The sequence below is a fragment of the Oncorhynchus mykiss genome, chromosome 11 (assembly GCF_013265735.2).
Source record: "Oncorhynchus mykiss isolate Arlee chromosome 11, USDA_OmykA_1.1, whole genome shotgun sequence".
In the NCBI taxonomy this organism is placed as follows: domain Eukaryota; kingdom Metazoa; phylum Chordata; class Actinopteri; order Salmoniformes; family Salmonidae; genus Oncorhynchus; species Oncorhynchus mykiss.
This window is the reverse complement of record NC_048575.1, coordinates 41674844-41700218: the sequence shown is the minus strand read 5'-3', so window position 1 is coordinate 41700218 and position 25375 is coordinate 41674844. Positions and strand designations below refer to the sequence as shown.

General features: G+C 44.0%; 1 long non-coding RNA gene across 1 annotated transcript in view; it reads right to left on the bottom strand.

Moving 5' to 3' along the window:
• Positions 1-968: 968 nt before the first annotated feature.
• The window catches only part of LOC118937445, a 29455-nt gene continuing 5048 nt past the window's right edge, over positions 969-25375 (bottom strand). The window contains exon 3 of the long non-coding RNA XR_005034795.1: positions 969-2239. This is a non-coding gene — a long non-coding RNA (uncharacterized LOC118937445). The remainder of the gene's footprint in view (positions 2240-25375) is intronic.

Genomic DNA, 25375 nt, shown 5'->3' with positions numbered 1-25375 from the left:
CTGTTGAAGTCGACTGTCTGCAAATGCTATGCTGAGTACTGCTATTGAGCAAGTTGCCATTAATGCAATGAAAATTTACATTACACAAGTAGCTGTTAAAAACACATCTGCCTATTTTTTTCAATGCTGTACTACAAATGGTAAGCAAGCACTATACCATAGCCCCGCTACACACATACATGCAAGGACGCACACAAACACGCGTGCACACACACACACACACACACACACACACACACACACACACACACACACACACACACACACACACACACACACACACACAAACACACTCAGACATAAGAGGACAATGTGAAAGGGATTTTTTTTGTCCTGCTTGTGTGCTTCACTCATGTCTACTTGCGTGCCTGTGTGATTGTGTGTCTTCAAAAGCGTGAGGCCTTTAAACAGTTGGGAGTATTGCTTTCCTATGCTGCAGTACGAGCGTATGGAGACAGCTCTGGCACCTCATGGCCACGGTTATGTTTGGTGCAGGCAGCTTTGATACCCGCTCGCCAACGAACAAGACCAGGCAATAAACACAAAGCGTAGGCTCCAGTGAGATATACCACCTCTAATGTGTGTGTGATGAGCTTTTAAGTGCTCCTGGAGAATTGCATGTGGTAATAATTCACATGAACTGATATCCCTGAGCCTAACTCGGAACATAACTCATTTGACCACACTCATTATGAACTACCACTAATTACCAACTAGCTCTCCTCTAGTCGCAGGAATAATAGCGAAAGAAGATAGTCTAATGAAAGGGTGTGGAATAGGAGCGATGCTCTTAAATACCCAAATCCTTAAATACAGGAGCCGGGCTGGAAGAGCTGCTGGGAAAATCATCTTAGCGCAAATGGTAAAAGGGAGGCCAGCACTGCTAGTCATCCAGACATAATAATAAAAACAACGCAAGGGATTTAAGATTTACCTTCACAAGATTTATTTAAGAGTCCTCACTTGGATAATGAAAAAAAGAACACACGAGTGAGAATGAACACAATATTATTGAGTGTCTGTACACGCCTGTGACTGTGCATGTGAAAGTAAGACTCCCCTCTACTTCTCTCTCAGTGAGTTCTCTGTGCGGGGAGGGAGAGCGGCAGATGTTCCCCCATCCCCTCTCTCCGCGGCAAGGGCAGGAGCAGCGGATGGCATGGGGCACAGGGCTGACGGGGCAGGCTGGGCTGATGGGTGGAACTGATGGGCAGGGTTGTGGCTGGCAGGCTGAGAGCTGGCCCCCGCTAGCCCCCGCTGCGCCACACCACACCAGGGCTTCAGCGCCCCAGCGGGGGCACACTGCTCTGGTCCTCCATAAAAATAGCCCATCCCATTATTCTCAGGGCTCCCAGGAGGCTACAAGGTCTCCAGCATCATTACCAGGACTAAGGATGGGACTCCTCCAGCAGCCCCTCCCCTACACTCTTCCCTCTAATTATAGGTCAAGCACTCTTTTTGTAAATTATAAAACCTTTGTTCTTATCGAGAAGAAGAGGAAAGATAGCATGGAGGAGGGAGGGAAAAAATGGGTGGGGGAAAATTGTATAAAAATTGGAACAGGGGAAAAATTTCAATTATAAAACCGAGCTAATTTGGTATGACCAGCGACTGTCATGCGTGCTGACGGAGCTCCATTATGCAGTCATTTGGGCTCTTTCAAATTAGTTATGTTAATGTCCTGCGAGTGAATGTAACACTTGGATGGGACAAGATTTCAGCAATTAATTTCTACAGTCAGCGGAGAGACAAGCACATTTATTTTCCCCCTCTCAGGGAATTGGTGGTGGAGGGTGTGAGGTGGGGAGAGTGCATTCTGGAGCAGAGAACAAGCTAAACACAAGCCCTAAATAAAGCCGGAACAATGGGAGCCAATGCCTCCTCATTCATTCAATTGACAATGTTTTGCAGCTTAAACCTGTTTTATTAATTATGTTTGACATTTCCTTAATTAGTTTCATTTACACCAAATCAATCCCTGCTGCTGTGCAGCGTCATTTATCATTTAAAAAAATTTGCATAGCCAGTGCTGACTTTTTCTACTTAATTATACATTAAAAGTGTCAGGCGTGCTTGCTGCCTGGCATTATCTGCGGCAGAAAGGTTTGTGGCTGGACGGGGGTGGCATTAATCATCGGGCGGGCGCGGGCAAGGGTTGCTCCCGGTCGCCGGCAGGGGAGCCGAGCGGGGCTTCTCATTTTCGGAGCCGAGGCACCCGGGGCCGGGCGATCCAGCTGACCTATGGGGAGAGGTAGACAAATCAATGACCTCCAGCCCAAAACAGCCGCAGCGTGTTTGGTGTTTACCCGCCCAGATGAGGGGAAGGGAGGGAGGAGAAACAGAAAAGCATGCATATGAGAAATAGAGCTGAATAAACAACGTATGTAGTTCAATTCAAGGAATGGCAGTGTAGGAAATGGTAGCTGTTGTTTGAATATGGGATATTATACTAGAGTCAATTATTCATGATATACAGGCTGTCAATGAGGCCTGTTATAATATAAAGCCATAAAACCACAATAACTACAGCATGGATGCCATTTAGTGACTTACACATAATGCTGAGTATGTGACATTGATATAATACCATTCACTTCTTAAGCCGGAGCCAGAATGTGACCAATGGTTCAAGAGAAATGAGTTTTGGTCCAGGCTTTGCTCCAATATTGTCTGTGGCTTACTGTAGGTTTGATACCCAGCTGGGTCCTGTATTCCACAACTGAGAAAGTGTAATAATAAAACTAAGCAGCATGTTTAATGATATTATTTTCAGTGGGTGCTTAAATTTGTGTTTATTAGTACACATGTGAATTGGAAATGTTTTTTATCCCACTTTATCTGAGACCACTTTGTAGAGTGTGGTCAAGGCCAGCCATTATCTACGCCAACCCTGGAGCATTTAGGGTCAAGTGCCTGGCTCAAGGGCACATCAACAGATTTTTCACCTAGGGGTTTCGAACTAGCAACCTTTCCATTACAGACTCAACACTGTAACCACTAGGCTACCTACCGCCCTTCCGTTAATGATTGACATTGAATCCCAAACCAATATAAATGATTTAGCAACTCTGTGACTTGATGTATGTTTTAACACCGGGGAGAAAAAACAACTCCCACCACCTACTGGCGAGGGAAAATGGCCCCCTACCTATCCCACCCTCTTTTTCTGACTATAACAGTATTTCTCAAGACACGATCCTCAACACTGACAAATGGAAAGCTCCAACATCCGACAAGCCAGCTAGAGAGGAAATCATTTTTGAGTGTTGAGCTAAGTATGGCTTCAGATGTTGAGATGTAAATAGGCAGGTTATCAGATTTTATTATCAAAAGTGGAGGCGACATCTGAGCCTAGTGGCTTCTGCATGGAGAACACACTATCTAATTGATCAAAAATGAAATCAAAAGGAAGTGGTTCCACGGTTTTGGGCGGACATCCCCTCCCTGTTCTCTTCAATAGGGACACGCCAGAGCCTTAGCCCGAGTGGCGCAGAGGTCTAAGGCATTGCATCTCAGTCCTAGGGGCGTCTCTACAGACCCTGGTTCGATTCCAGGCTGTATCGCAATTGGCCGTGATTGGGAGTCCCATAGGGTGGTGCACAATTGACCCAGCGTCGCCCGGGTTTGGCCGGGGTAGGCTGTCATTGTAAATAATACGTTTTTCTTTACTGACCTGCCTAGTTAAATAAAGGTTAAATAACATAGAGTAACATGTTCCCCGCTGCAGGAATGATGTTGTCTTAGTCTTGATGAGTATGCCTCTGCTTGATTGTGTGCCTCTGCTCGAGTCACAGGACTAACAAAAAAACGTGCAAACAACACTGAATGTGGTCAGGTCATTTGTTTTCCAACTTCCAACATTGTGGGTGAGTTGAGCTGAGGGAATCAGGGGAAGGGGGAATAAACCGAGGCCGGCTTAGAGGAGGCTGACCCAATCCACTGATCACCTACAAAGCCCTGTAGTGAATAGCTGCATCAAGTTGTATAATGAAAAAAAAAGGTGGCTTTGCCCGTGTCCTTCAAGGGCGACACAAAAGAGAGGCGGGCGACAAAGGGGCTGATGAAGTGGCTAAGGCTCTGGCGTGTCCCAACAGGAGGGGCAGGAGGGCGGCGGGGGGCGGCTACACGGGCACGCATCACTGCTCCCTCCCGCCCTCCGCCTGGCCAGGGCTAAAGCACCGCAGCGTCGTCACTGCGCAGGGCCCAGCCACCAGGGTCATTAGCCTAAGCACTGCCGGCCCATGTGCACAAGACGTAATTGCAAGAAGCCAGATCAATACAACATTTTTGGGGGAGAAAAATCTTTTGCCCTTGCTGGCAGACAGCACACTGCTTTCACATTAATTCCCAATCTAGGGGAAGGAGCGAGAGAGCATCAAACATCCTTATTCAGAGAAGTTCCTAATCAGCATATTAATGGTAGCGCGTTATTCACCAAAGAACGTTCCTTTTTCAAATAAAAATAGTTTAAATAGGCCCTAGCCACTTTTCTCTCATAAAAATATTATAATTTATATAAGTGATCATCCTAAAAGCAGACCCCCCCCCCCACATCACTAAGCACCACTACTATCAATTCCCCGACCAAAAGTACCCCTTTAAATTCAAAACATTTCCTGTATCAAGGATTAGGATTCCTTTCAGTAAAATGAGAGCTGCATGCGAGAATATGATGATGAATTCATAGGCCTAAAACTCTAGAGTCGTAGTTCTACATGGGCAAAAGGAGAGAGGGGGAAAATAATCTATTTGGACTGCATATATACCATTACTCTTGCATTGTGTCGCCACTTTTCATAATGACTGGGATAAGTGTCCTGCTGGAGATGCGCCTTCTGACAATAGAGGTAGATATTACTTGGTTAAAAGCTTGGCTCCTGTGGGTAAAGATCCTGAAGAATAAAGAGTATCCGTCATGGCTAACGAGCTATAAGGATAGCACATCGCTTTTATAAATCACTAGATCTTGCTGTTTATTTAAATTCATTGGTGCCTCATTATAACTGAGCTATGCACTTTAAGGTCTGAGTTGATTAGGAGTGCCATAGCTCAAAATGGCTTTTAATTCAGTGAAACACGCTCTGACCTTGCACCATAACCCTGAGTGAAACACACGGCGATTCTCACATTAATAATGATGCTACCTTTACTGGGCTGCTACTTAAAATATGTATTATTAGTTACCAGCAATGGCACATTTATCAAACCAAATTACCCTTCGGTGTAAAACTGCTTAATTCTGGGTCCCTGTACCCCTCTGCACTATTGTCTGCTCTTTAGAAAGGGCCTGAATTAAATGCTGGGATGAAATGTCAGCTTAATAGGAAGGGGAGCAGGTCGGATGGGAGGCACACTTGATCATTCCCCAGTGGCCTTCAGGATACAGCCAATGTGTCTTCCTGAGGGGAAATTCACACGGACATCACACCACGCACAGGGAAGGTACACGTATAATACTATACTTCGTAACAAAATGGAAAACACAATGTTCCTTCTTATTTTAATTTAGCCTAGTTTAGATAATGAGGTAAAATTATAAACCTGCCTTGGAAAAAAAAAATGAAAACATCTTCAATTAGAAATGACAATTATGTTTTTAATTTCTGTATTTTTTTTATCACTCCGTTAAAATATGTGCTATCATGATTTGTTCCAGTATTGGAATGCTGAAAGATAATGCTGTGTATGTTACCATAATTAGTATGCCGGTTCTCAAATGGTCTGTTGCTCCTTTAGCCTAAATGACACACACACGCACACACGCACACGCACACCACACGCACATGCACACACACATAGATCACGCTGTGGGCCACATATAGAGACGGGGCACAGGCAGCAGGCACTAAAGACGTGTCATTGTTCAGCCCTGTAGACCTGGGAGAGACTGATTACTTTGACCAATCGGATAAATTATTAGATCAATTAAGGTCTTTGGAGTGGGCATGGGCGGCACAGCGTGCTGAAGTCAGAGGCCTGTGAGACAGGGCCTATCAGAACCGCCTCATTAGGTCCCTGGACCCGACCCAACAAACACAGTACAAAGAACAGTCAGGGGACACACGGATAGAAATCGCATTATAGATCCAACAACAACAAGAGTAGATCCCCTACAGTTGGAAGATACAACAAAAGTCCTAATGGGATCAATAGTGTTTATTGGATTGGAACGTGTCAAGACAATAGGTAGAACACAATGAACATGATCTAACAGAAGTGCAGTGAGTGCATTCTGCTAGTAGACTGTAGAATACTCTGGGAGTGAGAGAAGATCAATGCACATGCAGTTAGGTGAAGCCACACTCTTCTCTTTACAACGGGGAGAACAACAGTCAGCTCAACAATTATTTACAATTACCGGGGTAGAGTTTTCAGCCACTTCAGGCAAAAACAAACATGCTTCTGATATCACACAGACATACATACATACATACAGACGGACAGACGGACAGACGGACAGACGGACAGACGGACAGACAGACAGACAGACAGACAGCATGCATGAACACCCTGGCACATCTGAGCATGTGGCAAGGGTGGATCAGCTCAGGGGAAAGTGAAACGTTGCGCTTCCTATCAAGACTTCGAATCAATTAGTCACGAGCAGCTTCCAAGTCAGAAACAACCCCGGGTCCTGCTGTCCCGTCGGAGACACTAGGCCTAAGCGGCCCCTGAGACGGGAGGGGATCCGGAGCGAGAGAGGGAGAGGCAAAGAGAGGGAGCGGGAGAGAGAGGTAAAAGGGAAGAAAAGAGGGGCGAAATAATGTTGTGTATTCTTCCTGCGTATATATTGCGCGGGACACCATTCACCCTCCAGGGTGCTTTGCATATCAGAGGGCAGCTGGTCGTTTTGCACATTGCGATGACTCTGGTGAGGAACATGTGATAACATTATCTTTCTATTCGCACTAGAGAGGCCCTCTGCATAATGAATACAGCACAACTGTAGCATCCATGTGACAATATTAAGGTTTATAGAGGATGCATCTTTCCCACAAAGCCTTTAATCTTTTAATCTGAAGCATTCAGCAAGTGTATACCCTATTCATGACCACCTTTAGTAAAAAGGTATAAAAAAAAAAGAGAGGTAGGATTCAGTGTAAAGGGAGACGCACAATGGAGGCCCCCCCCCCCCCCCCCCGGGCTAAAAATACTCTAATCTGTTGTGTATGTACACAAATAAGAGCCTTACACCTGAATAGCACTGATTATTGGCCTTCCAAACTTATTAGCAGAGGGATCTGTTTTTTCTTCATGTTTTTGCTGTGAGCGAAGACTCACAATTTTCTCCTTCAGATTTACTCTATCCCATCTCTGTTTCGCTAATCTTCCCTAAACAGCTAGATTATAGCCATTTACACCACGAGGAGAACGCATACGTGAGAATTGAAGCAACTCAAGCTTTCAGGCATTTTGCTTCTTCATTGATTCACTTAGGTTCTATGAAACACACTGTGTGGATTTGATACAGTCATTACTGAGGCACAATGCTTTGGAGATGTTAACCACACTAAAGTTGGGGGAGCTACAATGAAGAGTCAAATGAATGCCTTTTGAACCCCAAAAAAATCAAAAGCACATCTGAGAAAATGTGAGGAAGACAAAAATGTATGTTACCAATTGAACGACATCTATTGCAGGATAAATCAATGTTAAAGTTCACGTAGCTGGTCACATATGGATGTTAAGTTGGACTTTATCAGTTGGTTATGTGGGCTTCTTCTAACCCATCGCTTCCTACTACATATAATAATACGATTCAATGATATCTTTACTTGAATATGTATCATTTATACGTCCAAAATGGATGTAGCAATTACAGATTGTCCCTTGAAGTCTATCAAGAGTGTACGAGTTGGAGCATGTCTCCATTGGGCCTATGGATTTATTTTGATATTGTATCAGCATGAATTAGATTGAGCAATAAAAGCCCCATTTTTCTTCTGTAGGCTGGGATCCGCACTATGAAGCTTCTGCAAGAGCACATTTTTCCCTGGCTGTAACTGGTTTCAAAAACAATGATTGACAGGCAGCGTAAACATCTTGAATTCAACCAACATTGGTTTGAAATACACATTTAGATTTGTGAACAGCCATCCACAACAACCACAATCCGCAAGGCGCAAATAGCTAAATGGGAGAGCAGCAGTGTGATTCACATCATTGCGCTACGTAATAAGTGATATCCATATCACCGTAGACTACACCACTACTGTCATCCTTACCTCCAAGAGTTTATTCAAGTTGGATCATCTTTGGACGCCGACAGCAGTCGTACCATTGGAAGACATGGCTTGGACTGTAGCCTCCAAAAGCCTATTCCTGCTCTGTTCCCGCGATCCATCAAACACATTTGGTGTGTCATCATAGTTGTCTCTGACTTGTGGCCAAAGAAGTGTCAAAGATTTTTTTTTTCTTCGAAAACCTCCTTTCTGAATTTAAAAGTCAATCCTCGAAGTAATCAACTAGTTTTTCAAAAGTATCTGTAATCTGATTACAATATTTTTGCTGGTAACGTAACGGATTACATTTACCGTTTTTTTGTAATCCGTTACTCCCCAACCCTGGTTCTAAGTCCTACTATGGCCAGCAGAACACTGCAGGTATCAACAACCTTGTCTGCTGTCCTTCATATTTTAATAAGAGAGTGAATGTGATAAGGCAGAGACAGGATGGGGACTAGTCTCCATAGAGCAGTGTCAGGCTGGTCTCTGGGCAGGGGGGTGTTGTTTCAGCATGGCCCGAACCCTGGAGGGCAGACAGACAGAGAGAGGGGGCTCCGCTGAACCCAAAGACAATGCAGAGGCCACAGGCATCCCACAATCCCCTCTGATTCCGCCTGTCATCTTGCTGCGCTCCAGCGGGGTGGCAGGGGTTGGCAGCGAGGAGGCTAGAGTGAGGCAGCGCAGGGCGGGGTGTCGGGGCGGTGGGGCTCAGTCCCCGCTCTGAGCCCTGATTCCACCACATTAGATGGTGTGTGTTTGTGCCCTGGGGACCGGCTCTGCCTGTGTTTGGGTACTTTGTCAGATGACTCAGTCTGTGTGATTTATGAGCTCTGGAAAGGTTGCATTTCCAGCGCGTGTGGACGTCTGCATGGTAAATGGAGAAATTCTGAATTTATTAACATACAATGAATGATGATTAATGTTTTGGTATAGATCACGCGCTCTTTTAGATGTCTCCGCGTGGGGTGATATATGCAGCAATAAAAATATATGTACGTACTCAAAACCACATTGCGTGAGAGTCGGGCCCTCTGCTGTTTTAAACACATCCACTGTGTGTCTGTGTATTGATGGTGTTGGAGAGCTCTACAGAGTGATAGTCAAAGTAACTCTCCGGACATGTACACAGTGTAAAGGGACTTTTCCTGCATGCATTATCCTCCACCGAAAGTGAACCGTGCTCTTTGTGGCATCAGGATCTTGCACAGTCAATGAGGAAATGTATAAATTAAGACCACCAAGTGCCGGCAAAAAAAAAAAGAAAAAGCAATTTAAGGCTAGATCAGGACGCATTTGCCAATCCATTCGTCAAAATCCCCCCTACTATTAACTTCGGTATTCCATAACACAGCTTGTGTCTCTCATCAGCTTTTTCAATATATTTTCAAATACGTTAGCGGCTCTGTGCAGAAGCGCTGTGTTCACCCTAGGCCAATTATAGGCAATGAACCTTGGATGTGAGCAGCGCAGGGTTCCCTTACGAATGGGCCTTTTCAACACTCAGGCCGCCACAAGTATACAGGGTGCACTGAGAGAATGTCCCACAGTTAGTTTGAGTAAAGAAAACAGAGGTCTTAATTTGCAGGGGCACGTTTCTGACAGGGCTGGGGAGGGTCTCATCTGTTAACGTGTCCTAGAGCTAGACAAGCAGCCCCCACATCTTAAACATCCCAGGCTGGCAGAAACACTGCTCATGCACTGACCTCACCCCTTCAGAGAGGTTTGACCAGGATGGATTTCACAAGCTGGAGTGTTTGCATGCATCACTGTGTGTTTGCAGGTGTGTGAATGGATGAGAGAGAGTTTGTGTGATTGTGTGTGTGTGTGTGTGTGTGTGTGTGTGTGTGTGTGTGTGTGTGTGTGTGTGTGTGTGTGTGTGTGTGTGTGTGTGTGTGTGTGTGTGTGTGTGTGTGTGTGTGTGTGTGTGTGTGTGTGTGAGTGTGTGTGTGTGCGTGCGTGCGTGTTGAGTCCAGAATATATGCACGTGGTGCTGTCAGAGGGGGCGGTGGATGGTGATGAGGGATAGAGGGAATCAGAAACACATTGGGCTGGGAATGGATGTGAGCCACAGGGTCACCCTGGCACAACACTGCTGCCTCTCACATCATTACCCTCATCCTCCTAATGCGCTCCTCACTTAGAGATAATAAAAAAAACTTGCCTGGCAATACACACAGACACACTAAATCCTGTAGCACCGCTGAAATAGTTTTGAGTCTTACTTTTGGTTTGCCTCAGAAAATCTACAAGCCCACAAATCAACAGATAATGTAAAACATTACACTTGAAACAGGACTTCTACCCTCGTAGCATATTATGGGTAGTTTAAATTTTGAGTTTGTGATCTCCCTGAAAAAAACCTGCAGGTTTACACATTAAGCAGGAGCCACCCATACTGATACCACACAAGCCATCTCTCCTTTCGAAGATAACTGCCATTTTAGACTGAGCTCTATTGGGGAAAGTATACCTATTCAGCTGCATGATCTCAGTAAAATCACATTGCTCTCGACCTGTAACTGAAACCCTCCTCCCCTCTTCCTGCATGAGGGCTTTTCAGAACGGAGAGATCTGGGAGCGGGGTGGGGGGGGTGGGGGGGGTTGGAGAGGAGACGAGGGCAGAAGATATGATGCAGAAGAGTGAAAGAGAGAGGTAACCCAAGCATAAAATAACTTCAATCTAACATCCTCTCAGTGGGCGTCAGGAAGGAAATAGCAATCCCACCATTGCCCGGCACTCAGGGGGTTCCTCCCCACCACCCCGCCCCTCACTGACCCATGGAGAAGAGGATCATGGGAGAGTGCTCCACGGGCAGGGGATGAGACAAACCCAGTTCAATTAAGGCTTGGCGCCGCCTCGTCAGCACTGCAGATGAGGTGTCAAAGAGTTCACTTGGGGGATAGATCACACTCACACACACACACACACACACACACACACACACACACACACACACACACACAGGCTGCACTGATTCCAGACACTACCTACTACCCTTTTTTTTGGCTTCCTTTTCCCGGATGCTAAACGATTACAATGCTGCTATTTCCGAGGCTTTCTTGTGGGGCGGCTTGGTCTAAAGGGTCATCAACCCCTGCGTGTCCCCTCCCGCAGGGCTAGAGGACTCTGGGATAGATAAACTCCTTATCGAATTTGTGCAATAGCTGTGATCCACCCCGACACACCTAGAAAATGACATTTAAAGGTCAAAGAGACATGTACGGCCGTTAGGAGGGCCACTCCAGTCTCACACTGCACATTACAGAGCGATGGGATAGCTAGGGGAGTCTGATCACAAAGCAAGGTACAACCACGAGAAAGACAGAGAGAGCAATACAGAGAGACTCTAAAATTAGATGCTTTCCGGGGAGAGAGAAATGTCTAAGAACAGTGCCAAGTTGCCAGGTTGCTTCTCTCTAACCACCGAGGGAAATCAACTCATTGTGTTCAGTTCTTCAGAAAAACACGGTATTTTCGCAATGCATCATATCATTCGAGCTCAACCACTGCAATCAGAAGAGTGTGCCATCTTTTGTAAGAAAATAGATTATTTTGAGGTGGGATGCGTGGAGGAGAGGGGAGGAGAGTACGGGGCCACAGCAGGGGGCCAAACGTTGGAGGACCCTGCGATGCTAGCGGCCGTTTCTGCCAAGCCTTTCCAGGAGACATCTCTCTCGCTCTGATTAGATTGACATTAACATAATATCAGCTTTGTCACCTCATAGGCCAATTGTGAAAGAAAGTGCCATCCTTTTCTTTTACCCGGGCAGGCAGGCAGGCAGGGATCCTGAGTTAGAAGCCGATTTCCCCCTCCTCCTGAGCGCTCGGCTTGGGAGATAGAAGCTGGATTTGGCCCGCGTCCTCGCCTCTTCTCCAACACGGGGCTGGTGTGAGGGAGCCAACTCTCCCAGCCCAGCTCCACTGATTAGCACAGGCAGATTATTAGCCAGGCATCTCCTGGAACAACACACTGCTGCTGCTGTCTATTCATCCTGCTTTGTCTCTTTTAATGGATTGTCCCATACAAGTCTAATCAGCCTGCCAAGAAAATGTAAGGAAATAAACTATCAACTGACTCCTATTCAAGCCTTGAGCACCTAGAAGAAACATTGTGGTTGATGGTGTTGATGGGAGTGTAGTATTGCTTATGTGGACATATCACACAACTATTCACCCGCATCCTGGAAGAGCCTCTACCGGTTCAGCCTCCACACTCCTCCTCCATCACACACCTGTCCTGCTGCCAATACTTTACCTACCCAACCCCAGGAAGTGGGCATTCTGCACTAAAACTTGTGCAGCACCTTATCTGTTCCCCACACACTTACACCCAGCATCTGACGCCTCTCCCTCTCTCCTCGCGCCAGAAATGTGCCCGCCTCCTCTCCCCCCTCTCTCTCTCTCACACACACTCCTTCTCTCTCTCTCTCTCACACTCCCTCTCCCTCTCTAGAGCTTTGCATTTGAAATTGAACAGACACGCAGCCAATTTATCATAGGCTGACACGTGTCATGTCCAAGGCCTAACCGTGGGGACCAACAGTAGGCAGTGCATTTATCCCTTTGTTGTCGGTAAAGACCTAGACAATAGCAGGGGCTATTAAAAAAGGGGAGAGAGGGGGAATGAAAAAAGGTGAGAGAGCATTGCATACATCTGCTGTTTTTCCCTGAGAAAGGTGAGGGACCCCGGTGAGGTTGGAGCAGCAAATTTTCCCCACCAACAATCAGCTGTCTGGCGAGAAGATGCCAGGAGTCTCCGTGTCAGAATGCAAAGCAAAGAGAGAAGTGGAGCAGGTCGAAGGGAGCTCATGCGTGGGATGGGATCCGACCTTTGTGCCACCATTGTCCACTGAGCTTTGATAGTTCAGCAGAAAACAATGCTCAAATAGGGGGCTTCACAAATATACATAGCTCTATCAAGAGATTTTGAAGTGGGTATATGCTAAAGTCCTTATATTCTCGCACACTCTAGAACTAGGGATGTAATGGTTCACCCGATATGCATCGGTCCCCAACTCAAATGTTTAAGATATGACTGCATCGTTCCACAGAAAATCGATTCAAATGTTACGAATCGCTCTCATCTTTGAGAGGCTAGCTAAGGATCAAATCTCCTCCACCTTACCCAACACCCTTGACCCACTGCAATTTGCATACTGCCCCAATAGATCCATGGATGACGCAGTCGCCATCGCACTGCACACTGCGCTATCCCATCTGGACAAATGGAATACGTACTTAAGACTACTGTTCAGCTACAGAATACTGTAGAATACCGTAAGAATACTGACTACAGCTTAGCTTTAAACACCATAGTACCCTCCATGCTCCAATTCAACATTAAGCTCAGGGGCCCTGGGTCTGAACCTCGCCCTGTGCAACTGGGTCCTGGACTTCCTGACAGGCTGCCCCCAGGTGGTGAAGGTAGGCAACAACACCTCCACTACACTGATCCTCAACACAACGGCCCCACAAGGGTGTGTGCTCAGCCCCCTCCTGTACTCTCTGTTCTCCCATGACTGTGTGGCCACACACATCTCCAACTAAATTATCAAGTATGCAGGTGACATAACAGTGATAGGCCTGATTACCAACAACACCGAAACGGAGAAGGTGAGGGCCCTGGCGGAAGTGGTGCCACGGAAATAACCTCTCCCCCAACTTCAACAAAACGAAGAAGCTGATTGTGGACTTCAGAAGACACGAGAGGTAGCACACCTCCATCCACATCGACGGGCCGCAGTGACGAAGGTGAAAGGCTTCAAGTTCCTCAGGGTACACATGCCTGACAATCTGAAATTGTCCACCCATACAGACAGTGTGGTGAAGAAGGCACACCAGGGGCTCTTCAACATCAGGAGGCTGAAGAAATTCAGTTTGTCGCGTAAGACCCTCACAAACTTTTACAGATGCACCATTGAGAGCATCTTGTCAGGCTGTATCACCGTCTGTCACGGCAACTGTACCGTCTGCAACCCCCGGGTTCTCCAGTGGTATGGTCTGCCCAACGCATCACCAGGGGCACACTGCCTGCCCTCCAGGACATCTACAGTACCCGGTGTCACAGGATGGCCAAAATGAACATCAATGAACATCAATGGCCATGGCCTTTTCATTCACGATGCCATTCAGAAACCGAGGTCAGTACAGGTGCATCAAAGCTGGGACCGAGAGACTGGAAAACAGCTTCAATCTCAAGGCAATCAAATTGTTAAATAGTCACCACTAGCCAGCCTCCGCCGGTAACCTGCCCTGAACTTAAGTCACTAGCCGGCTACCACCCGGTTATTCGACCCTGCACCTTAGAGGCCGCTGTTTATGTACATAGACATGGGAACACTGGTCACTTAAATAATGTTGATATACTGTTTTACCCACTTCATCTATACTGTATTCTAGTCAAGTCCTATCGCTGTACATATACAGTACTAATATATATTACGTATTCAGATATGACATATTTTATCTACATACTGTCCATAATGTCTATATATCCCTTCAGATATATGACATAATTTATCTACATACTGTCCATAATGTCCATCCCATCATATCATACACACATATATTACATATATTATAAAATTGATTACATTTAATTTTCCCTCATCAATCTGCGCACTATACCCCATAATGACAAAGTAAAAAATAAAAAAACTGAAATAACTTATTAACCTAAGTATTCAGACCCTTTGCTAAGAGACTTCAGCTCAGGTGCATCCTGTTTCCATTGATCACCCTTGAGATGTTTCTACAACTTGATTGTAGTTCATTTTGAAAGTTTTCAGACCCCTTGACGTTTTCCACATTTTGTTACGTCACAGCCTTATTCTAAAATTGATTAAATAACATTTTTACTCATCAATCTACACACCATACCCCATAATGACAAAGTGAAAAAAAATGTTTTTATAAATTCTAGCAAATTTACAAAAATAATTAAACTGAAATAACTTATTAACATAAGTATTCAGACCATTTGCTATTAGACTCGAAATTGAGCTCAAGTGCATCCTGTTTCCATTGATCATCCTTGAGAGGTTTCTACAACTTGATTGTAGTGCATTCGGAAAGTTTTCAGACCACTTAACTTTTTTCCACATTTTGTTACTTTCCAGCCTTATTCTAAAATTGATTGTCAGGTTGAATGGGAAGCGTCGCTGCATCGCTGGTCGCTGGGTTCAAGTCCGGGCTCTGGCTGGGCCACTCATGGACATTCAGAGACTTGCCCCGAAGCGACTCCTGTGTTGTCTTGGCTGTGTGCTGAGGGTGGTTTTCCTGTTGGAAGGTGAACCTTTGCCCCAGTCTGAGGTTTTGAGCAGGTTTTCATCTAGTTACTGCCACCACCATGCTTCACCATAGGGATGATGTCAGATTTCCTCCAAACATGGCACTTGGCATTCAGGCCAAAGAGATCAACTTTGGTTTCATTAGACCAGAGAATCTTGTTTCTGATGATCGGAGAGTCCTTCAGGTGCCTTTTGGCAAAGTCCCATCAGGCTGTCATGTGCCTTTTACTGAGGAGTGGCTTCCATTCTGGCCACTCCAACATAATGGACTGATTGGTGGAGTGTTACAGAGATGGTTGTCCTTCTGGAAGGTTCTACCATCTCCACAGAGGGACTCTGGAGCTCTGTCAGAGTGACCATCAGGTTCTTAGTCACCTCCCTGACCAAGGCCCTTCAACCCCCGATTGCTCAGTTTGGCAGGCGGCCAGCTCTAGGAACTGTCTTGGTGTTTCAAAACATCTTCCATTTAAGAATGATGGAGGCCACTGTGTTCTTGAGGACCTTCAATACTGCAGAAACGTTTTGGTACCCTGCCCCTACACAATCCTGTCTCAGATCTCTACGAACAAATCCTTCAACCTCATGGCTTGGTTTTAGCTTCTTACATGCACTGTCAACTGTGGGACCTTATATAGACAGGTGTGTGCCTTTCCAATCATGCCAAATTGAATTTACCACAGGGGGTTTCCACTCAAGTTGTAGAAACATCTCAAGGATGGTCAATGGAAACAGGATGCACCTGAGCTCAGTTTTGAGTCTCAAAGCAAAGGGTCTGATTACTTACGTAAATAAAGTATTTCTGGTTTTTTTCTAAAAACCTGTTTTCACTATGTCATTATGGTGTATATTAATGAGGAAAAACATGTTTTTTAACACATTTTAGAATAAGGCTGTAACGTAACAAAATGTGGAAAAAGTGAAGGCATCTGAATACTCTCCGAATGCACTGTACATACTTCAAGGAGCAGAGACACCCTAGAAAGTTCTGGCAAATTCAGCCTTTATTTCTATGCTGCCACTTAGATGCTTTCAAAAGCTACAATATAGAGGACAAGTAATGCTCAAATGTAATCAGTCATGAGCGATGAAAGGGGAAATAATGTCTAAAGAGCAGTGTAGAAAACCTTCAGCGTTTAATCACATTATCACGGCTTCCTTCTCTTTGAACAAGGTCTTAAAATAATAGAAATTGCTTATCATTGTCCTGTACGAATAAAGGAGAGGGAGATGACCCTGCTTGATTACAACGTCATTTAAAAGTATGTATATTATTCTACTAATGTGGACAGGGTGAAGATTAGGAGTGAGGGGACAGAAGCTAATGAGAGGAGGTGTGTGTGTGTGTGTGTGTGTGTGTGTGTAGAGACGTCATGCCCATAGGGGGCACAAGGGCACGTGTCCCCTCAGATTTGTCCTGTTTAAAGCCATTGGCGTCGCTAATGAGGATCCTAATCAATCAAATTAGAACCAGAAGAGTCTAAGACCTGTCTAAGCCGGGAGCGGGGGGAAGGGGGGACTACTAAACTATATGTAAATTGTTTTAAGAAGGCCATATCAAGGATGAACATTTTTTTTTGAACTTACCGCTATTAGCCCAGACAAACATATTGAGTAACATATTCAATACATGGAACAGCAGATAGTTGAAGGTCTAAACGTTCGGACGCTACAGACGATTTTGTGAAAATAATTTTTTTTGGGACGTCTCATGGTCTGACAAACATCGCTTAAAGCTCTGCCACATGTTACCGCAGATGTGGAAGTGCGACTTAAGTGGCCGCGGTGGATTGAGATGATTCCAACGCAAAAAAAAACATCTCTCTATTTTTAACTGAATGATTTTTATGGGAATTTTTGTGTTATGCTAATTAAATTTCAGCGGGGGTGTGGACATTGACTTTTGTGGGAACACATTTTTATTTGTTGCAGTTGATTCTGTGTAACACGGCTAGCCACCTAGGAGTTTTAAGAAGTTGACTTTAGCTATCCCAGATAGGTTCCCAATCTCACTACCTCATAACTATCTACCAGGAATCCTTTCCAGGCTATCAATCAAGATATAGTAGCTATCTTGTCTAACTACAGGTAGCTGCCAAAATAAAGGAAACCAACATAGTGTCTTATTAGGGCGTTGGGCCACCACTAGTCAGAACAGCTTCAATGTACCTTAGCATAGATTATACAAGTGACTGAAACTTTGCTGGAGGGATGTGACATCATTCTTCCATGAGAAACTCCATAATTTGATGTTTTGTTGGCGTTGTAAAATGCTGTCTCGGGCGCTGCTTCAGAATCTCCCATAAGTGTTCAATTGGGTTGAGATCTGGTGACTGCCATGGAATATGGATTACGTTATGTTCATGCTCATCAAACCATTCAGTGACCACTTGTACCCTGTGGATGGGGGCATTGTCATTCTATGGGGGCATAGGCATGGCAGAAAAAATAATGGTCTACCCAGCATTTTTATACATGACCCTTAGCATGACGAAATGCTAATTGCTTAATTTAGTCAGGAACCACAAATGTATGGAAGCACCTGCTTTCAATTTAATTTGTATACCTTAATTACTCAAGTAGATCCATTATTTTGCCAGTTACCTGTATGTTAGCTGCTATGCCTGCTGGCAAGGTTGGTAGAATTCAGAACAGCAAGCATTAACTAAATGTACTGAATAAGACTCGCATTCCTTTAAATCTTTTACCCAGATTTTAGTAGAGATGCAGAGAAGCATATTAAGTTTTTTTTTTTTTTAAGAAACACCAGTCAGGAGGATACAGACAGCTTAAGTGGTATGCTTAGATACATGTATACAGGAAAAATCTGTTTCGGGTGTTTGAAAAATGAATAATTCTCCAACTTTCTGACGGGAGAACTAGCCCAGCCATCCTCACATACTTTGTGCCCCCTCAAATTGTTGGGGTGCATGTCACCCCTGTGTGTGTGTGTGTGTGTGTGTGTGTGTGTGTGTGTGTGTGTGTGTGTGTGTGTGTGTGTGTGTGTGTGTGTGTGTGTGTGTGTGTGTGTGTGTGTGTGTGTGTGTGTGTGTGTGTGTGTGTGTGTGTCTCTGTGTGTGTCTCTGTGTGTGTGTTTTGTTTGTTTGTTTGTTTGAGTGCGTGCGTGCATCATTATTTCATCATTTACACTACCGGTCAAAAGTTTTAGAACACCTCCTCATTCAAGGGTTTTCCTTTATTTTTTACAATTTATACATTGCAAAAGAAAAGTGAAGACATCAAAACTATGAAATAACACACATGGAATCATGTAGTAACCAAAAAAGTGTTAAACAAATCAAAATAGATTTTATATTTCAGATTCTTCAAATAGCCACCTTTTGCCTAGATGACAGCTTTGCACACTGTTGGCATTCTTTCAACCAGCTTCATGAGGTAGTCAACTGGCATGCATTTCAATGAACAGGTGTGCCTTATAAAAAAGTTAATTTGTGGAATTTCTTTCCTTCGTAATGTGTTTGAGCCAATCAGTTGTGTTGTGACAAGATAGGAAGGGTATACAGAAGATCGCCCTATTTGGTAAAAGACCAAGTCCATATTATGGCAAGAACAGCTCAAATAAGCATCATTAGTTTAAGACATGAAGGTCAGTCAATACGGAAAATTTCAAGAATTTTGAAAGTTTCTTCAAGTGCAGTTGCAAAAACCATCAAGCACTATGATGAAACTGTCACTCACGAGGACCGCCACAGGAAAGGAAGACCCAGAGTTACCTCTACTGAAGAGGATAAGTTCATTAGAGTTACCAGCCTCAGAAATTGCAGCCCAAATAAATGCTTCACAGAGTTCAAGTAACAGACACATCTCAATATCAACTGTTCAGAGGAGACTGTGTGAATCAGGCCTTCATGGTCGATTTGCTGCAAAGAAACCACTACTAAAGGACACCTATAAGAAGAAGAGACTTGCTTGGGCCAAGAAACAGGAGAGACAAACATTAGACTTGTGGAAATGTGTATTTTGGTCAGGAGTCCAAATTGCAGATTTTTTGTTCCATCTGCTTTGTCTTTGTGAGATGCAGTGTGGGTGAACGGATGATCTCCGTAGGTGTATTTCCCACCATGAAGCATGGAGGAGGAGGTGTTATGGTGTGGGGGTGCTTTGCTGGTGACACTGTCTGTGATTTATTTAGAATTCAAGGCACACTTAACCAGCATGGCTACCAAAGCATTCTGCAGCGATACGCCATCCCATCTGGTTTGGCCTTAGTGGGACTATAATTTGTTTTTCAACAGGAAAATGTCTCAACACACCTCCAGGATGTATAAAATCTATTTTACCAGGAAGGTTAGTGATGGAGTGCTGCATCAGATGACCTGGCCTCCACAATCCCCCGACTTCAACCAAATTGAGATGGTTTGGGATGAGTCGGACAGCAGAGTGAAGGAAAAGCAGCCAACAAGTGCTCAGCATATGTGAGAAAAGCTTCAAGACTGTTGGAAAAGCATTCCAGGTGAAGCTGGTTGAGAGAATGCCAAGAGTGTGAAAAGCTATCATCAAGACAAAGGGTGGCTATTTGAAGAATCTCAAATAGAATATAGATTTTGATTTGTTTAACCCTTTTTTTGGTTAGGACATGATTCCATATGTGTCATTTAATTGTGTTGATGTCTTCATTTTTATTCGACAATGTAGAAAATAGTAATAAATAAAAAACGTTGAATGAGTAGGTGTTCTAAAACGTTTGACTGGTAGTGTATACTAAGATAGAGAAGAGATAGATTTGATAAACACCAACCTGTAAAACAAAAAATGCATTTTGTTTTGTAAAGAAGCTATGGAGGAAGTTCGCATTCAAACCTCATTCATACCGCAAATAGTAAATTAAGTTTTAATTCAAACTGCAAATAGTAAATGATCACAGCCAACACTCGTACACTAATACTTCAAAGGTGTGTTTAAGTTCACAGTGGCAACATCTGTATCAGAGTAGAGGTATATCCTTGGCTTATAAGAGCCTGGTAGGCATGCATATCTGAGACCCACTGAGAACATTCATTTCCAGCAGCAAATGACCATTAACAAAGTAGCTCATGAAGCCATTTCGGCTCCAGAAGTAATTAACAAGTAGTTATGCATGGGAGACAATTAATGGGAGGTCAAGTGCTCGTCTACTACCCTTTCTTCCATTGGGCCCCTGAAATTGGCTTCACAGCTGTGTCTAGTCCTCTCAGGCTTGGTATATCTGTCTGTCTGCAGAATGGCAAAGGAGTGGGGCGGAGGTAGGGGAAAAAGTGAAAAGACACCTGCCTCTCTGTCTTGTGTTATTGGATGGACTCAGTGGAAAATCCTTGGTCCATTGAGTGATGATTAAAGTAGCGTTCCCTATACACTGTAAAAAAAAATACTCTCTGGATCAACCCCCTTAAAAATGACATATTATATACTACATTTGCTCAAACCAAATACAGTGCATTGCGAAAGTATTCGGCCCCCTTGAACTTTGCGACCTTTTGCCACATTTCAGGCTTCAAACATAAAGATATAAAACTGTATTTTTTGTGAAGAATCAACAACAAGTGGGACACAATCATGAAGTGGAACGACATTTATTGGATATTTCAAACTTTTTTAACAAATCAAAAACTGAAAAATTGGGCGTGCAAAATTATTCAGCCCCCTTAAGTTAATACTTTGTAGCGCCACCTTTTGCTGCGATTACAGCTGTAAGTCGCTTGGGGTATGTCTCTATCAGTTTTGCACATCGAGAGACTGAAATTTTTTCCCATTCCTCCTTGCAAAACAGCTCGAGCTCAGTGAGGTTGGATGGAGAGCATTTGTGAACAGCAGTTTTCAGTTCTTTCCACAGATTCTCGATTGGATTCAGGTCTGGACTTTGACTTGGCCATTCTAACACCTGGATATGTTTATTTTTGAACCATTCCATTGTAGATTTTGCTTTATGTTTTGGATCATTGTCTCTTTGGAAGACAAATCTCCGTCCCAGTCTCAGGTCTTTTGCAGACTCCATCAGGTTTTCTTCCAGAATGGTCCTGTATTTGGCTCCATCCATCTTCCCATCAATTTAACCATCTTCCCTGTCCCTGCTGAAGAAAAGCAGGCCCAAACCATGATGCTGCCCCCACCATGTTTGACAGTGGGGATGGTGTGTTCAGGGTGATGAGCTGTGTTGCTTTTACGCCAAACATAACGTTTTGCATTGTTGCCAAAAAGTTCAATTTTGGTTTCATCTGACCAGAGCACCTTCTCCCACATGTTTGGTGTGTCTCCCAGGTGGCTTGTGGCAAACTTTAAACAACACTTTTTATGGATATCTTTAAGAAATGGCTTTCTTCTTGCCACTCTTCCATAATGGCCAGATTTGTGCAATATACGACTGATTGTTGTCCTATGGACAGAGTCTCCCACCTCAGCTGTAGATCTCTGCAGTTCATCCAGAGTGATCATGGGCCTCTTGGCTGCATCTCTGATCAGTCTTCTCCTTGTATGAGCTGAAAGTTTAGAGGGACGGCCAGGTCTTGGTAGATTTGCAGTGGTCTGATACTCCTTCCATTTCAATATTATCGCTTGCACAGTGCTCCTTGGGATGTTTAAAGCTTGGGAAATCTTTTTGTATCCAAATCCAGCTTTAAACTTCTTCACAACAGTATCTCGGACCTGCCTGGTGTGTTCCTTGTTCTTCATGATGCTCTCTGCGCTTTTGACGGACCTCTGAGACTATCACAGTGCAGGTGCATTTCTACGGAGACTTGATTACACACAGGTGGATTGTATTTATCATCATTAGTCATTTAGATCAACATCGGATCATTCAGAGATCCTCACTGAACTTCTGGAGAGAGTTTGCTGCACTGAAAGTAAAGGGGCTGAATAATTTTGCACGCCCAATTTTTCAGTTTTTGATTGTTAAAAAGTTTGAAATATCCAATAAATGTCGTTCCACTTCATGATTGTGTCCCACTTGTTGTTGATTCTTCACAAAAAAATACAGTTTTATATCTTTATGTTTGAAGCCTGAAATGTGGCAAAAGGTCGCAAAGTTCAAGGGGGCCGAATACTTTCGCAAGGCACTGTATATGATTGAATTCCAACTGTTATTTGATTATTACCAAACCTATATTTCAAGTTGCAACCTATTTCTATCAACACTCAACTTATTCTTCCCCTTTGTTTAAACCTAATAAATAACAATGCAAACTAATATTTAATGTAATTCAAACCATTTTCTTTCATCTTGTTCCATGTTCATGTCTTAATTTTGAATCACAGATCCAAACATATTCAATTGGTTTATGAGCTATTAAATCAATTCCTTGTAAAAATAAAGAAATTACGTCGGTTCCTTTAGTAGCTACAATATCATAACCAAGTAGCCAAGTAGCCATAACCAAGTTTAAACCTTAGTGGGGAGCCTTATCAGGCTCTTTAATATCACATGCACTTATGACAGTATCATTTCAGCTGCTGGCAGTGTACAAGTTTAAATTTGAATAAGGAATATAATGGACCACACTAACTGGAATGAATTTACTCTCACGGGTGGGCAAAAATAACAAACTCAAAGCCACGCCCCCAATAACCCATGCTTCCAACACTTCTGACGGGCTGCCGTCGCTACATTGCCGCCAGCGTTATTCAATGTGCATGCACATGAGTTGTTGAAAGCAACGTAGAAGTTTTCAATCAATAATTTAAAAAAACCACATTGATCTGTCTAATTCATTGCTTGATTTCAGACAAATTGAACGAACCGAAGTATAGTTTTCAAATCATTCCAATCAGTAAAAGCACTTTAGATGAAGGACAGTATCATCACACAATTAATTTTTTTATGCATTTTTCCTCAAAAGGTCCAAAACGCATAATCTGCGTTTACATACATTCACACTCAACTACACCAATGGGCTCAGTGGAAAGTCCTTGATTACTGTACTCCTACAGCATTAGATAGGAAGTAACTAAGGATCATTAGTGAATCTCAAAGACATAAGGAGGTGACACTCCTGTTACTTTCCAGAAATTGAGGTTGGAATCTTCCAACTAGGATTTCTGGGAAAACCTAGGGATTTTGGGAAAGTTATTTAGGAGCCGTAAATTGAAGCATTGAGCAAAAGGAACAAGGACAGTGGAAAGGGACATGAGCCTTGGGTCTCCCTGACTAGCGTGGATGCCCTTGCTATGCAAAAGCTGTCTTTCTCATGTTGAGATGTGTGTTGCATGAAAACATAGAAGCAAAGGCTAGGGACGTCTTTTTTTCTAAGGGCTGCTCAAACAAGGAGTTGCATCAGTCTCGTGTTGCTTGATTAATAGGCATTCATGCCATCCCTCCGCTGTGTGTTAGTGCTAAGTGAGACATAGCCTAATATATTTGCTTAGGGAACTTGGATATTGATTTTTTTTAAACAGGCCTACATGAAATGCTGAATTCTTCTTATATTTTGGGGTTCTGATGTGGTAGGACAGTTGAAATAAGCTCATGAGGCATTTAGTTATATTCTGCAAGAATCAATGGGGTACATATCAATCATTTATAAGTTCAAAAATGGATGTAGCAACTGCTGATTGCCCCTTTAAAGGTACAGTGCCCACACACATAAACGTGCACCTAAGAAATATGTAAACAAAGCAGCTCCTTGTCTTGCCTTGTCTTTGTACCACCACATTACCTTTGTCAATCCTTCATCCACCCTCCACGCCATACTCCTCCTACCCCAGTGTTGCCCTCTCTATTCCCTATTTAGGCCCTGTCTGCGAGATTGGTGTCAAACACTGTGCCACTCTACTGCTCTCCATAATCCACAGACCTTCTCCGGGGCTGACACCTAGGACTCGCTTCTCACGCACACACGCACATGCACACGAACTCGCACACGCACACGCACACACACACGATATGCCCATGGAGGGCTAGATTTCTACAGCACTCGGCTAACCTCCATGACAGTGGCACCATTTAATTTTCATACCCACTGAACTCTGCCACACTCTCGCACACAGTGGCACTCTAGCAAATGAGATGCCAGGGGTGAGTTGAATAGGGAGCCTGTCTGTGCCAGTTGCCAGACGACAGTAGACCATTGGGACAGGAGAAGTTTGATTTGATGGCGTTTCCTGTTAATTAGGGCTTGGAGGTGACTTCTGGAATGGAAATGGGCAAGGCATTTAAAATGGAAGAAAATATGGTTGTATTGTATTGTATAACTCCTGGTTATGTTGAAGGTAGAGTAATGGAAAAAGCTTGACACATTGTACACTATTGTACTCGTAATGTACAAGGCATTTTAGCGCAATGCGATTTATTTATTTAATAAGAAATAACCAAAAAATCTTCGGTGGCAGAATGGAGTGCTCAGGTTGGGGTGTAGGGTTTGAGCATATCCTGAAGGTAGGGAGGGGCATGTCCTCTTGCTGCTCCAACTCAATTGCATAGTTACATTGGTTAAAATCTGGGGTTTTCGTTCTATTTAGTTTAACATAAGCTACTGTTTCGGTCACATTACCCCCTAGTGGAGGGAAGATCTTCAAAACAAGACTACAGGGGAGACAATCAATGTCCTCATTTGTACATGAATCAGGTTTTTCTATTCATGGAGAGAGGCTCATCATTTAAAAGCCCTCCGTCTCAAACGATTCAGAGAAGAGGAGGGGAGGGAGAAAAGTGGAGACGGGAGAGAGGGATTATAAAAGAGAGAGTTGGGGGAGGGGGGTCATTTGTGATGTCAGGTCTGATCTGAGAGGGCTAATTTGAGACTGGGGTTAGGGAGTGGGCCATCTCGCCCACGCAGGGCTGGTCCTCTCTCCCCTTCTTCCCGTCAGCTCTAACAGGCCCTGGCGGGAGGGACGCGGGGCCCTTTTACTGCAGAGAGGGACTCTTAAACACA